The sequence below is a fragment of the Scatophagus argus genome, chromosome 11 (assembly GCF_020382885.2).
Source record: "Scatophagus argus isolate fScaArg1 chromosome 11, fScaArg1.pri, whole genome shotgun sequence".
Classification (NCBI taxonomy): Eukaryota; Metazoa; Chordata; class Actinopteri; family Scatophagidae; genus Scatophagus; species Scatophagus argus.
Genome location: NC_058503.1, coordinates 8,871,659 through 8,886,037, shown reverse-complemented (window position 1 = coordinate 8,886,037; position 14,379 = coordinate 8,871,659). Strand labels below are relative to the sequence as shown.

The window sequence follows — 14,379 nt, the reverse complement described above, 5'->3', positions numbered from 1 at the left end:
GGTATCTTCTCATCAAACATTAAGCAGGAAAGTGATTGAAGGGATTCCTCCTTATATCCTTTCCCTTATTATCAATTATATCATGAATATGTCGTTATCATTTCCTTTCCTCTGTAAATGACACACGAGCTGACATATGCTGCTGCCGGGAAGCTATCGAATTCATTATCAATACCCTTCCTCCTCCCTTTCTCTCCTTCTTTCCTTCCTTCCTTTCCTTCCCTTTCTTTCCTTACCTCCAGGCCAACAAGCCATCTCGTTGCCTCCCAGTAAAAACCGACCCTCGCTGACTCCGCCCCTCAAACTCAGATGTGGATGAGAGAAAAAGGCCAGCAACAGTGTGACGGACAACAGAGCCCCTCCGCTCGTTGTAGTAGCGGATGTGTTGTCTGTGAACGCGGAGCAGAGGCGAGCCAAACCGAGCCGCATGCCTGTCGTGCAACAAGACGAAAAGGAGCGACATGGACCCCCGGACAGCAGCAGCATCCAGTGAGGACCGACACAGTTTGTAGGTAAGGCTTTGTTCGCGTTCCGCAGCATTTTCATACAGATCTGCATTGGCTGCCTCACAGCGCTTTGTGCAGGACGCGGAGCCGCACAACGGGAGGATGTGCATGCACGACGTTTAGTCACAGCGATCCAATATTCAGGGTTCATTTAGATAAAACCTGCGGACTGAAATGAGTAGAAAATCCTTTGTGCTTGCGTTACTTTACCAGCAACACCGGATCACGGTGACCATCACGGGGAGCACATTTAACAGCGGCTCATTTACTACTTTCGGCGCGGCTCTTTTAAGGTTCACACCAGAAAGTCGCTTTAATAAACATGAGCACAATTGCCACACGCAGCAAGAGTTTACTGTGATTCCTGTCTGTTGCCGCTAAGTCCCTTTGTTATAGAAACCATCTTTCTCCTCAGTAAAGAAACTGAGTTCATTCACAGCTCGTGGTCAAGTCAGGCCTGCACGTTGCTCTACAACTTGAGAAGATGCAGATGTTTATTGACACTCACATTTGTGCAACAAAGGAGCTACCAAGCCAAGAAGGGAGTTTCAGGGCAATGTAACTTTCTTTTTTTCCCACCCGCTGATTATCAAAGACACCATGCTTATTCCCATTATTTTGATGAGGGAAACTTAATGCACAAAGTCCATTACTCTTTTGTCATCACTGAGAAATTAAATCGCTTCTGAGCTCAAAAAGCACAGCCGAGAGACTGACAGGATGCTCCTTGAAATGTGTTCACTTCACATCTCAACGGTTTCGTGTCCACAGCTTCCTCAATTGTGGCAGGCTTTTGTTTTGTTTAATTAGTGAGAGCCTGATAGCATCTCTGCTTTTGCACCAGGTGCTTTAAATTGAACTCAAAAGTGATATGTTTCCTAATCACCTTCACATGTGTCATTCAGAGCAGGGAAAACTGTTAAAAGCAGCAAAAGTGTCAAGGGCAATTAAGTGTTTTTTTTTTATCCTTTGTGTATGTATGTGTGTGTGTGTGTGTTGGGGTGGATTGGAGTGTACTTCCCTTTAAAGTGCCAAGAGCTGTCTGATATCAGCAGTATTTGAAAGTGGAGGTTTGTCACCCTGAGTTTTCGAGACTTAGCTCAATGTCACCAAAACACATCACCTTGAAGAACAGTGGTAGATGTTGAGAGGAAACTGAAACTCATTACAATAACAATACACACACACACACACACACACACACACACACACACACACATCACTGTAGTCAGTTGGAATCAAAGGCAGCCGTAAGTTCTTTGTAATTTCTCCCCGTGCAGAGTAAACGGCATGGGGAAGAAAATACAAAGCTTTCCTCCAGGTTATTGTGACATTGCGTCAGCAAAGTGTCATGTTGTTTGTGTGTGCAGCTGCTGAATAATTATGTGCTCCCTGGGTTGTGATGAGGACAAAAGTTGAATTTAGTGGGCAGTGTTTTTAACATGCACATTAGGTAAACCTAAAGCTACGATAAGATAAGATAATCCTTTATTAGTCCCAAATTACAGTATTGCAAGAGCAAACAGGATATACAGGGTGCAAAGCATGCAAAGATAAGGGAAGGGTGTGCATTCAAAAAGAATAAATACACAGGGAACAAGTACCTGCATTCAAAAAGAATAAGTGTGTTCAGAAAGAATAAATACACATGAAACAAGTACCTGCAGCTGTACACAGTACAGAAAAGAAAAAGACTATTTACTAGAGTCCCTCAAGTTATGATTAGTGGATGGATTAATTATTGCACAGATCTGTTTCAGGGACTGAGTCTGTAGGTAAGTAGTAGGCAAACACCAACCAGCTAAATAATTCATCCTTTCCATGCAAGAGCATTTTCTTTTATAGTAAGTGAACTAATGATGTTGTGACCCACTTTAATGATGCATTGTGAATGTGCTGATGGATGCCTGATAAACGCACATATACCTGCCAACGATGTGAGAAATCCTTGTGACTCTCACACAACATCTGTGTTATTGCTTTTACACATAGCCTTCTAATTACTACTGCACAATGGCTGGCACCCCTTTGTCTCTGCAGCTGGATATTTATTGTCTCAAATGGGGCGCCCTCCCTCTGCCTGTGCAGACAGAGTACAGGTGTGTGGGAGAGCTGATTTCTCCTGCTAGCAATGTTCCACTTTAATCCTGCCATGGCAGGCCACCATACAGAAAACCTGTGGCCTCTTTCATGAAAATGTTATTAGATTTATACTTCAACTCAGTCTCCAGATCATTTTTGATTGCATGCTTATGTTCGATTCATAAGAAATGCTCAGCATAACCAGTCTTAGTTAAGCAGGTTTGTTTTTTTTTAACTTGCCAAACAAGAACCAAAAAAGAAAATAGGAGATTGAAACCAAGCAACACATATCGGTAGACTAAATAGTAGGTTGACAAACAAAGCCAAACACGCAGCTCAGGAGTGTGTCGCTGTTGCAGTGAATGAGGCGAGGCAAACAGACAGAACTGGCTGATTTAATAATAATAAAAAAAAAAAATTATCCACGCAGTATCCAGAGATAATGACTGTAGGTCTACTAATTCTTCGCGGTTTTAATTCATAATTCCTGTCCCGCTTTCCATAAAGCTCATGCAAAGTTCGCTACAGTCTTGGTCACACATGCATCCCAAGTGCAATACTCTTATGTAATCACTTAAATCTAGACTTTGGAAAGAAATAACATGTTCTCCATGTAAAAGTAAAGTTTTTATAAATAACAATTTGTTTGTGGTTTTCTGCTTTAGTCCTGCTTAAGATCAAAACTGAGCGGGTCCATTTTGCCAGTGAGGCCCCTGCAGCTATTTAGCTATTTTCTACACAGACCGCTTCTTTTTTCTTTTCATGTTTTTCCACCAAATCTGAAGAAAATCTAAGACTTTCTTTTTGATAGTGTTAGTGGTTTATAGTGCTGTTTCATAAAGCAAAGGGATTCTCCAAAAATTAAAGGGAGAAATTTCTGCAGCTTGCAATTTCCAAGCTCTCAAAATGTAAATTTATTTTGATCTACAGGGGCTTCCACAGGAACACAAATTAGGTTATATATACAGGTGAAAATGACTGCTCCACCCAACATGATACAAGGCAACATTGAGTATTCCCAAAGAAATCACTATGTGCAGAAATGACACATAATGTACAAAGACAGGACTGTAGCTCATGGTGGACATATGAGATACACATTCTCTAAACACCAACCAGAAGTCAAGCAGAGCAGTTCATACTGTGATGAAATAATGTATCTTCAGTTTAATTCTTGGTATATTAACACGCTCACAACATTTCTGAGTATTGTAGAATTGATGTGCACGGTGTCGCATGTGGGCATGCAAAAGCAGCCAGTGGAGTAGGGCTAAACAACATCAGATTAGATATCTTTATATCTCATCTAACACAGCAATGATCAGTGTGGTTTTAAACTGAGTGTGAATGTGAGAGAACAGCGTGAAAAGTTACAGTCCTACTCTGTCGCCGCATGTTTCATTGTAAACCACGTCACGCCACTCACTGGGTTTTTGGACTTGACGAAGTTACTTTTTTTTTTTTTTGAAGCGCCAAAATAGCGGTGAAGAAATGGCTGCTGTTCTATAAATACTAGCTGATGAAATGCATAATTGGTGTCAGTGATGACCCAGTAAAGGAGGTGACTAGTTAGTCAGAGTGACTGCTCTGATCAGCATTGGACCAGAGGAAGCCCGAGAGGAAATATGATTTCCATGGAAGAGTGTGCAGTGAAGAGACATCCTCAGTCACATGGAGTTTAGCATAAATCCCACTTAGCTGTATTAATTGCATTCATATTTGTTATATTGCTGCTGGATAAAAAGCAAAAACAAATGGTTGAGTGTGTGACTGACTGACCTGTGTGAAACCTACTGGCTGAAAAAGCAGCAGCTATAAGTTCAAAGACACATTTTTGTTTTTACTGTTTGCACAGGGACACAGACTTCCTGTCTCTGAAAGACAAATGTGCAACAGTCGATCGTTCTTGCAGCAGCACAGTGAAGCACCTTTATAATATTGCACCATTGCAGCTTCGTGGCTGCTCAAAGCACTCTCATTGATTTAACCATAAGATGATATCGCCTGCTGTAAGAATGAGGTTAGAAATTGTAAATGTAAAATGAGAAGGTTTTAAGTGTCAGTCAGTTAATACTGCTAGGGAAACGGGGGAGATAAATATGTTCAAATTTGCGGTAACTCTTTTTTTTGTTTTTTGGCCATTTGTGGATTGAGTTTGTGAACCTGTTTGCCAAGTCCCTTATTTACTCATCCAGCAGTTTGAGAGCAAGTTGGAGTTACAGTGAATCTAAATCTAACTCTGTCGAAGCTCTGTTTTTGGTCTCTACCATCTCCTGAGGGAAATATTTGGCTCGTTTAGATGCTAAATGCTCCACTTTGTTCACCTAACTGTGTCTGTGTGTCGTTTCGTGCTGAACACTTACCGCACATTGGAGTTTTCTGACCTTTTTTTCTCTGAAAATGTCTCTGGGAGCAGTGACAGTGAACCAAAACGGTGAAGTTGTGGCCCCAGACAGCTTGACAATGAGCTGTAAAGCCCAGTGAAGCCAAGCAGAGCTACAGATTCAGATAATAATTTTCCGTAGGCTCCAGTAACCCCTTTTCACACTGTCACAATGGCATCTAAAACATTATAATATTATTAGTATTATTATTACTTTTGTTGTTGGTACAAAAATAGTGATCAAAATAAACATGATGATTAATATCAATAATATCAAAATTCTGCACTCACAAGTATCTCAGAGCTGTGTGTGGTTTTAGTTGACACTTTAGCTTTTTATTTAATCCTAAAATTCAGCTGAAGCTCAGGGTAGAGTTTCATTTTCATCTGCCCCAGACTGTGTATGCAGAGATACAGTACAGAGGACAGGAGGGACTGCATGGGCAGAGAGCTCTGGGAAGGTCTAGGTGTAATTTCAGATGTGCGCTAACTGGCCAAAGCAGCAGTTATCTGAGCTCAGCCTTTAAAAGAAGGAGTGCTGGAGTCATCAAGACCAGCTGTGCTGCTCACTCCTGGCTGAGTGTGTGAACGCTCAGATGATGGGACTCTCCATGAGAAACACATGCATGTCCAGGGTTATTAACCGTCTTCACAAGACTGTAAGATTCCTGAGAGGACTTGTTTAGGTATTTGTCTGTGTCCTGACGAATGGGTCTTTACTCCTTATGTTGAGGCTTCTTAGACAGGGACATTAGAGGTTTGAGCAGCTTATTGTGGCGTAGCTTTCATAGTTGTGCTGTAAGTCTCTGATAGGCTGCTAATCTTAGTCTGTGTTTAGAAGCAAGTGTCCAAAGTTCAGACAGATTATGGAGAGGTTAAGCTGTCTGAAAATGGCAATAGAGCCGTAGATTAGTAAGCTCATTCTCAGGGTTGTCAAACATTTTTTTTCCTGCAAATACAAGAGCTAGTGTGTGAAACCCTGATATGAACAGACCCAGCAACTGTTTTTGAAGCATTAGCATGTGTGTTAACTAGTGAAATCTACTCTTATTTTGTGTCTGGACCAGAGAAATCCTATTGGTGTTGGCTCTTGGATTAACAGCAGCTTCATCTCTTTTTCTTTTGTCCAAACATGGATGAGCAGGCAATTTAAACACTGCTTTATCTGTCCCTTGTTAAAAAACAAATGGAGTGATAGGGTCACTGTGGGTATGAGACAGTGACTAGTCGTACAGTCTGATGGTATGAGCATTGTCACGCCTGTTTGGCTCCCACAGAAAGAGGAAGGGACAGTGAAATGAGCTTTAAAATGGACTTTCTCTACTTTCTCACATCAAACACCCGCCTGCTGTGGGTGTCAGCACTCCCAGCTGTATTTATGGGCCATAATGTGAGGTGTAGAGCTGCATTTCCTTCATAGGACCTTGCTGTTGGCAGGCTGTATTTGAGAGGGCTCTGCGCACCATGAAAGCCTGTCATCAAGAACCGCTGCCCTGTGTGATTTATCAGAATAAGATGTGCTTAGAAGGTCAGGATGATTCGACTCTTCCCGGCCACGTGTTTTCGGCAGATGTCCTTTCTTCTTAAGGTAGAGGTTACTCCTCAAACTAAACATTAGTGTCACTTTCTTTTCTTGTGACTGAGACTTATGGGGTGCTTTAAATACAGGTCTGTTAGATTTCCACTTAAAAGTCTGTCTCCTGTTTAGACATTGAGGAGTCAGTGGATGTCTGATGGCTGATGACTTTCTCTCGTCCGTTACTCACTCTGAATGAGTCAGAGTCTTGTTTCCTCTCGAGGGCTGTGTCAGTGGTGTTGGTTGGTTTTAAATGAAACACATCCTCTGCCCTGGTAATTACAAGGCGCTTGAACACCTCACATGGTGCTCTGATAGAAAGACAGGGGCTAATTGGTAGTGCAGGGCCATTTTTCAGGTGTGTGCGAGTTTGTGTGTCCAGGTGTCAGCTCAGTATTATGGTATGGATGTCTGCACGGCTCTATGCAGAATGAAGGTTCATTGTGTGTGCATAGACGCTGCACGTTCATCCCACCGTCTCCCCTGAATTGTGGATCAGGTGCGAGTTTTCTACAGCAGATGGACTTTGACAGGTGTGTGTGTGAGACTTCCGCTTCCCTGCTTCTCTTGGCCATTATCGAGTGAAGCCCCTTCTTTAGAGCAAGATTAATTAGTGTCCAGGCATGCCTGTGCAAAAACTAGACATTTTTTTACTCTGCTGATTATAATCAGAGCTGTGGTTGTAGGAGGATAGCAGGAGATAGGACAGAAGTAATCTGCCTCAGCGGGCTCAGTCTTTAATGGAGTTAGTATTTTCTGGTCTGACCTTGTGGGACTGGTGTCACAGCAGCATGAAGCCTTCCCTCATGAGTCTGATGCTGCTACCTCAAAGGGAGATTCAGGATGACAGACGTATTGCCTCTTTGACCATTTCACAAAACGATGAACGTGGTTTGATCTTTTCCCTGTTATTTGTTTTTGTGTGTCACACAAAGCAGAGCAGACATCCTAGTTATTTATTTTTTATCATATAAAACATGAATATTTTCTCTTTTCACCATGAGGCACTTCAGCTATGAAGAGTGGAAAAACAAGTGTGCTACTCTTGAGGCTGCTGCAAACCTTACATCAGATGCATTGCAAGGATGCATAAACAAACTTATTTGAAGCTGCTGTAATATTAATATTTTATATGAACAATGTGTCAAAGGCATGTGTAAAAAAACAAAACAAACAAACCCAAAAAAACAAACAAATTAAGTAAAGCAGTCGGCATAATTCAATTATTTTTGTTTACGGCTGTAAAGAACTACTTATTTTTACAAGGATTAATCTGCTGATTATTTTCTTGATCAGTTTAGTAATGAAAGATACCCATCACAGTTCAACAGCTTGTTTTCTTTATATTCAGTTTACTGTCATAGAAGACAATAAAATGCAGCAAATACGCACATTTGAACAGTTGCACCTGGGGAATTTTTGGCGTATTTGACAAAAACAGTACTTGCTCATCAATTTTTGCTTCTTTTTCGTGGAAAGTTAGATCACACTGACGGATGTGGCTTTGTGTGGCTTAAAGCTCAGTTTGATGATCCATTCATTGACTGAGAGTATTTATGTCTTATGCAAAAACAAATGCAGCTTTCACGAAAAAGCAAAAGGTACCAATCATTATTACCAAAAGGTACCAACCATATTTTGTCAGTGTGAAAGGAACATCACAGTTGTCGAGAGTAACACTCATGTTGACCTGCATTGCTTTCAAGTCCCTGCATGCTGATTTGTTATCAGGCAAAACCAGGCATGTCTGGCTCTTTTTTTTTTTCTTTTGAACACAATTGACCTGAGTCTCCATTCAGTCTCCTTACTTATAGGGAGAAAGAACTGAAATTTAACCTCTGTTTCAATAAGTTTGTGGCTGTAGTTTGTCCTTTACCTCAGGTTTTCAGCTGCATGGAGTGTATTTAGCAGTTCATCTGTATGCGTGCATGCAGTCATGCGATAACATGCTCCAGTGTATGTGATTGGCAGGCAGTTGGATGGCTGGAATGAGCTGCATCGCCTGCAGAGTGTTCTCAGCTCCACATGCTAGGTGCCAGTGGTGAGGAGCTGGTTCATTTACTGCTAGTAAGTCAGTCACATTTGCACACAAATACTGGCAGGCAGAGCCACAGTACAGTAACTACACGTACACACACACACACACACACACACACACATATGCTTTTGCTCACACGGAACAGAGATGCAGTAGTGAATGCAATATTAATTCTGTTCTTTGCGTGGGTAAGGCATAACATTAAAATGACTGACTTTGAACAAACACATATAGACACATACAGTCAGTGGAGCAGTGTCTGCACTTAAATCTGCATGCACAGCACCACTGTTAAATGTAGGTCACAGAATAAGGCTGATGTGGGGGGAAGGAAAGAAGGTGAGCAGCGGAAGTGAAGGGAGGAGGAAGCCTTTCATTATGTCATCACATGTTGGAGCAGCGGCAGGATTAGGCAGGCATGGTGGGATACATAGGGCAGGTTTAACCCCGGAATGTTGAGATTTGGTCTTGGATGAAAAAGGTAGCAATTCTTCCATCCATCAGAGAGAATAAACATATCATCCCTGCTTTAGTCTCCTCTCCTCTGGCCTGGCAGCAGTACTGCAGAATTGGCAGCAATGACAGATGTGAAATACAGAAAGTTGAAGTTGTGTTAAGCTTTGACGTCTGCCTGTGTGATCATTTGTGCAGCTTTTAACGTAGCCAGCCATTCAGTCTAGAGGCTATTCTTAACAGCTGCACTCAGGGATTTCAAGATGTGATGAAGTGCAGTGAACCTTCAGCGAGTTCAGATGCTGGCAGTATAATTACACAGGGTGAGGTCTGATGTCCTACATGGTAATAACCTCATTGCCTCCCGAGGATAAAGCAGGGTGGACCTGTAGCAGGGGGTTCATTAAGTGAGCAGAGAGAGAACGTGGTTCATTTAGTCTGTGCATATGCTTCTTCTTTGAGCTCGCTTTCCTCACCTCACTTCAGGACTTGAGTTGAATGCTTTCCTCCCATTTTAGTCCGTCTTGTCATGTCTGCATTATCTCATTTTTCTCATCTGAGCCGCAACAACACAATTTTCCATCTCAACACGGTATGAGAAAGCATTGCTGGTTGTACGGTGAAATATTGTGCCTTGTATTGGTTAAGTTTGGATAGTTCATATTACAGCAGTCCCTGGAAATGGTAGAAAGATCAATACCTTCATAAGTGCCTCTGCGTTAATGACAGTTTTGTAACATGAATTTTATTTGTGGAAAAATTATTACTCGGATTAGGTTTTATCTGATAGGCAACTTTCAAATGCAGCCTAAAAGCCTGAGACGGGTTAGACTTGAGTTGCTCCTAGTCAAGCTTTAGTGTGTAACAGTGGTGTTCATAAGCTGGCTAATTTTCCATCAGTGTGATCACTGTGTTACAGCAGTTCAGATGGTGACATAAAATGGCATTCTGCTGCTTCACAAGTTTGTACTTTGTTGTCTTGCTTTGGAATTAATTTATGACTTCTTCAGTGCACACAACGGCCTCCCTGAATGATAATTAATTCAGACTCTGTTCAGAAAAGTTACATTTCGATTTTGCTCACTTGAAGTGGAGCATGAACTCGGAAACGCAGTGATGATTTTGCGGACCGTGTAGAGTTAGGCAGGTAGGAGAACCATAAATTGGGCAAACTGAACAGAACTTTGCCAGTGTCTTGTCCCTGTCTCTGATCAGGCAACTAAAACATAAGCTGAGGCAACTAGTTTAGACAGGTAGAGTTAAGGTTTCATTATGCTTGAAACGATCAAAGTCATACAAAGCAAGTCTGGCGCCGGGATTTCACCTCCAGATCAGCCTGAGTCATTTTGGATGGGCTTGTGTAATTACAGTTAATGCTGTTTGCCTTCCTTTGACTTTCTAACTAGTCTCCAAATAACAGAAATGACAGATTTGATGCTGTAGTTGATTTTCCTTTTTTGTGCTTTTTTTTGTGTGTGTGTGTGTGTGTGTGTGTGTGTTTTTTTTTTTGTTGTTTTTGTTTTAAAAAAAGAAGCATTTTCAGTGCTCTTTCAGTGCCATTATTTACTAGTGACAGTTGTGTTTGGGAAAATTAAACAACCAAGCTGACCTTTTAATTCTATTTAAGGAAATACCATCTTGTTTGGACAATCTGCCTGTATTATTATTATTATTAGATTATTAGATTGACTTTTAATGAGAGAGAGTGGCGCGCTGCCCTGTCAATTCATAACTTCGTCTCAACAGAAAGCTCTAAAAGCAAGATGGAGACAGTCAAGTCAGGCAGGGATTTTCAGCTCAGTCTCCCATCTTGCCTATGTTTTCTGCACTGTAAACGGCGGATACACACATCCTACACACCTGGAAGCTGACGTGGTTCTGCTGACTTTTAAAGTTAGTATAAATCGATGCTTGTAATGTAACACCATAATAACATTTTTTGTTTGACCATCATCTCCAGTAGGTCTTTCTCCACACACACAGTTGGTTTAGGTTGGTTAGTGTACCAACCTAACCATATGAAATTAGTTCTCTCCAGTTGTCAGTACAGCTCGCACCAAGCTCACAGTGAGGCCACCCAGCTGTTAGCTGAGAATTTGAAATATCCAAACTTGAAGTACTGTAATCCACCACAGGCTCATGGGTTTTGATGATATTGAGCTTCAGGGGATTGTGAAGCACCATGTGATGAAGCTTGCTGTCAGTGAGTCTGGACGGACATGGATGTAAAGTGCAATATGTAAACTGTTTGCAGGCGTGCAAGATGGTAATTATAGATCTTTATGGTTTTCACTGACAAAATTAACACTGGTTTCAAGCAATAAATATTGAAATAAATTTACACCAGCCTGCTTAGATTATGTAAGATTATGTAATTGCCTGTTTTTTATATCAAACATAAGTCATAACATCATTTGTTGGTTAACTATTTGAATCAAAACTCTTTAAGGAAAGGAAAGGAAATTTCCTTGAACAAGCATTAAAGTGTAATGTTAAAATATTTGGCTGGCACATCTGCAAAGTGTAACAAGCACGAAGAAGATCACGAACCGAGCAGGAAACGCATGCTTATCTGGCTTTGTGCTCTGAGATGCTTTCTGAGATGATGTTGCTCTGTAGAGTTTTTCTTTCAGTTAATCGTGGTTATCATATTCAGTCACTGATGGAATTGTTGTAGTGACGTGCAGATTCAACTTTGATAATTGGTGATTTTGGAGGCTGAAGTTTGTGATGCTTGTGAATAGTTGTTGTACAAGATTAGTTTTCTCCAGTTCAAACAGACTTCAAATTTGAGCCAGGTTCACTTTTTTGTGCTTGGCAGCCCTGCTTTATTTTGCCAGATGGTCCGTTAGCCAACCCCAGCGACACACACACACACACACACACACACACACACTGCTTTGAACGACTATCTTGGTGCATTTAAATGACAGAGCTGCGGCCTTGAACCCCTACAGTATGATTTGGTTGTGTTAACCTCAAAACGTTCGGTTTGAGCTCAGGTTAATTCTTAACTCTGGGCCTCAGTAGTGAAGTTGTGTACAGTCACCACTCACAGCCACTTCTGTTTTAAACTGCTGCCTGTTTCTAATTGTGTCCTTCATGTAATACCTTACTGGAAAATGTCACTTTTCTTACGTGGAGTATGTGCTGGTTGTGCATTTACTTCAGTCTGCTTGCATGTCTGCCTGGAATTTTCAAGTTCTCAGATGAATCGAGAATACTCAGATGTGTTTTGGCCAAACATTTTACGCTTGTGTTTGTGTGTCCTCACATGCTCAGTGGACGTCGTGTTGTTGCCGTTTTTACTAACCTCAGTGGTGTATTAGTTAGTAGCTGCTTGAACTGCAAGGTGAATATTAAAGGAAAATGGCTTTAAATTTTTAGATGGAGAACAACTCCACTCTTGAGGGCTTAATATTTTATGAGAAACAAGCCCTTTGGTCAGTGTTGTGTGTCAGTGTGCAGAATGGAGGAGGACAGCATGTTCTCTTGCAAAACCAGCCTAGTGTTGCAGATTAAATGCCTCAGCCATCCACTACTATTTTTTTTTTTTTTAGTAACAGTCCTCTTATTATTTTCTTTGTGTCTTTAAATGCCAGTGTTAAATTTGACAGATTAATTTTTATCAGACCAATCAGACTCTGCTCACTTACTGACAATTAACATCTGTTTTGTGCTTTCCCATGCGCCAGATCTTCTAGTACTTAGAGAAACCTGTACACATCGGCTGTGATCAAGGCATTCCTAACACGGCCTCCCCGCCCTGCTTCCTCACCTTCAGGGGTAGTGAAGTGGACTGAACAGTTTTCAGTGGGATGCGGTTTGGCTGTATTCCCTCAAGGGCTGCTCAGTCCGGTGTAGTCACCTCTGGCAATGCCTGTACTGTAGATGTAAATATTACATGCTGTGACTTGAGATATGTGGTGACTTGGGCTTAAGAAGAAATATGTTTGTAAATACAGTATAGTCTATATGTTTTACTTGTGTGTTATATTGTGGAGTTCTTTTGACAGCATTTTGGCTTTCATAAAAAGATGCAGAATTGATATTTTCAAGTATTTTTGTGTCGTGTAGCTGGTAGCTAATTTTTAATCTTTGGACAAAAGATTAAAAATGTGTCTTAGTTTAGTCCGATTTTAGTCTAAATATCATCAGTGAAATTCTAGTTAATTTTTTCATAGATTTCAATATTTAGATCGTTTAAACATTTGAAGGCCGTGCTTGTCACCTTCAGGGAATTTCTACAAATTTGGCCCAAAGCCCACCTGGACCCAGGGATAGACTGTTTATGTTTTTAGCCTTAACTAACTATGTCCAAATTCCACACAAATATCTTATGAAATGGTTAAAAAAAAAAAACAAGGTCAACTTCACCGTGATATCGTAATGTTTTCTGTCAACTTTCAACTCAGGACTAGAACAGCAGATTGTGACCATATTTCACATTTGGTCACATACAGAATTGATGATAGGAATCTTTTCTGTTCCTCTGTGCTGCCGTGTTGAAGATGTGTTTGCAGTAACATCCATATTTATACATATTTATGTATTGAGCTTCAGTCACTACAGATATTATAAAATTCTGGACAAAACAAAAATGCAACTTAACTGGTGTGCAGAAGCATACAACCACAAGGTGATAAGCGTAGTTCTTCTTTTAGTTTTTGCTTGCAAAATTAACACTCATTTCAAGCAATAAACATTGAAATAAATGTACCTGTTGTTATGTGCTGACTTACAACATATACTTAAAGTAGATGCATGTAAGATTATGTAAATACCTGCAGGTTAACTGAACAGAAAATTAGAAAAAAAAAAACAAACTGCATTTGCGCCAACAGACATCAACGTGCAATATTATGTGTTATGTTGTCTGCTCATTATAACAAGCACGTACAAGACCACAAGCCACAAGTTTGTGCTCTCAGATACTTGCTGACATGATGTTGCTCTGTAGAGGTTTGCTTTCAGTTTGTCATGACATTAAAATGTTCAGTTACCATTTAAACCATTTTAGAAAGGAGTCGATTCAAGTTCATGATCATTTTGGAGGCTGAAGTTTGTGATGCTTGTAATTCAATGTAGATGTGGAAGAGGAAGAAAAAAGGAGAACATACCACCAAACCTACACCAGAAGCACTGTTACTTTTTGTGCTTGAATTGTAAAATATGGTAAGTGGTGATACTTGTTCAAGTGTGTTTTGGTAAACACGAAAACACAGTGTATTAGTAATGTGTGAAGTACTGCGTTTTCAGATTGCGATTGTAATTTCACGTTATTTTATGTTGTTTGGTTATTATTTTGTTTGGTTACTGCTATATGTTAGTGCACATTTCT

At 40.7% G+C, this 14,379-nt stretch overlaps 1 protein-coding gene across 2 annotated transcripts in view; it reads left to right on the top strand.

The window, feature by feature from the left end:
* Positions 1 to 255: 255 nt before the first annotated feature.
* Positions 256 to 14,379, top strand: part of st6gal2a (ST6 beta-galactosamide alpha-2,6-sialyltranferase 2a) — a 42,106-nt gene continuing 27,982 nt past the window's right edge. The window contains exon 1 of one of the 2 annotated variants that reach the window (XM_046403461.1): positions 256 to 512. The gene's annotated coding sequence lies outside the window, so the exon portion shown is untranslated. The remainder of the gene's footprint in view (positions 513 to 14,379) is intronic. The other variant, XM_046403460.1, reaches the window with a different exon arrangement.